Source organism: Arachis hypogaea, chromosome 11, assembly GCF_003086295.3.
Source record: "Arachis hypogaea cultivar Tifrunner chromosome 11, arahy.Tifrunner.gnm2.J5K5, whole genome shotgun sequence".
Lineage (NCBI taxonomy): Eukaryota > Viridiplantae > Streptophyta > Magnoliopsida > Fabales > Fabaceae > Arachis > Arachis hypogaea.
In genome coordinates, this window is record NC_092046.1 from 111,013,415 (window position 1) to 111,015,186 (window position 1,772).

General features: G+C 40.7%; 1 non-coding gene across 1 annotated transcript; it reads left to right on the forward strand.

Moving 5' to 3' along the window:
• Window positions 1-1,174: 1,174 nt before the first annotated feature.
• Window positions 1,175-1,282, forward strand: LOC112724516 (small nucleolar RNA R71). The gene has a single exon (XR_003163675.1). It is a non-coding gene; the product is annotated as a small nucleolar RNA R71 (small nucleolar RNA).
• Window positions 1,283-1,772: the final 490 nt, after the last annotated feature.

The following is a 1,772-nucleotide window of genomic DNA, read 5'->3' on the forward strand; positions in this document are numbered from 1 at the left end:
ACAGAGCCTTCTCAAAGGTCATGGTGCCTATGTTACAGGGAATTAGGAATTTACCAGGATCCTATTTCTTTTGAGGTAATTTCTGCCTATTCAATTCATTTAGTTCATTGGTGAGCAAGGGAGGTTCATCCTCCCAAGTCTCATTACCAAATAATTTGGCATTCAGCTTTATGATTACTCCTAAATATTAAGCAACTTGCTCTTCAGCAATGTCTTCATCTTCTTCAGAAGATGAATAGTCATCAGAGCTCATGAATGGTAAAAGGAGGTTCAATGGAATCTCTATGGTCTCTAGATGAACCTCAGATTCCTTTGGTTCCTCAAAGGGAAACTCCTTATTGGTCAGTGAACACCCCAGGAAGTCTTCCTCACTAGGATTCACGTACTCCTCCTCCTCTTTGGGTTCGACCACACCAAGCAAGGTAATGGCCTTGGACTCTCTTTTTGGATTCTCTTCTGTATTGCTTGGGAGAGTACTAGGAGGGGTTTCAGTGACTCTTTTACTCAGCTGGCCCACTTGTGCCTCCAAATTTCTAATGGAGGACCTTGTTTCATTCATGAAACTTAAAGTGGCCTTAGATAGATCAGAGACTATATTTGCTAAGCTAGATAGATTCTGCTCAGAATTCTCTGTCTGTTGCTGAGTGGATGATGGAAAAGGCATGCTATTGCTAAACCTGTTTCTTCTACCATTATTAAAGCCTTGTTGAGGCTTTTGTTGATCCTTCCATGAGAAATTTGGATGATTTCTCCATGAGGGATTATAGGTACTCCCATAAGGTTCACCCATGTAATTCACCTCTGCTATTGCAGGGTTCTCAGGATCATAAGCTTCTTCTTCAGAAGATGCCTCTTGAGTACTGTTGGATGCAGCTTGCAATCCATTCAGACTCTGAGAAATCATATTGACTTGCTGAGTCAATATTTTATTCTGGGCCAATATGGCATTCAGAGTATCAATTTCAAGAACTCTCTTCCTCTGAGGCGTCCCATTACTCACAGGATTCCTTTCAGAAGTGTACATGAACTGGTTATTTGCAACCATGTCAATGAGTTCCTGAGCTTCTACAGGTGTTTTCTTTAGGTGAATGGATCCACCAACAGAATGGTCTAATGACATCTTTGATAATTCAAATAGACCATCATAGAATATATCCAGGATGGTCCATTCTGAAAGCATGTCAGAAGGACACTTTTTGGTCAGTTTCTTGTATCTCTCCCAAGCTTCATAGAGGGATTCACCTTCTTTCTATTTGAAGGTTTGAACATCCACTCTAAGCTTGCTAATCTTTTGAGGAGGAAAGAACTTGGCTAAGAAAGCCGTGACCAGCTTATCCCAAGAGTTCAGGCTATCTTTAGGTTGAGAATCCAACCATATTCTAGCTCTGTCTCTTACAGCAAATGGGAAAAGCATAAGCCTGTAGACCTCGGAGTCAACCCCACTGGTCTTAACATTATCACGGATCTGCAAGAATTCAGTTAAGAACTGAAAAGGATCTTCTGATGGAAGTCCATGAAACTTGCAGTTCTGTTGCATCAGAGAAACCAATTGAGGCTTTAGCTCAAAATTATTTACTCCAATGGTAGGGATTGAGATGCTTCTTCCATGTAAATTGGAATTTGGTGCAGTAAAGTCACCAAGCATCTTCCTTGCATTGTTATTATTTTCAGCCATGTCTCCTTCTTTTTCGAAAATTTCTATCAGATTTTCTCCAGAGAGTTGTGCTTTAGCTTCCTTTAGCTTCCTCTTCAGAGTCCTTTCAGGTTCAGGA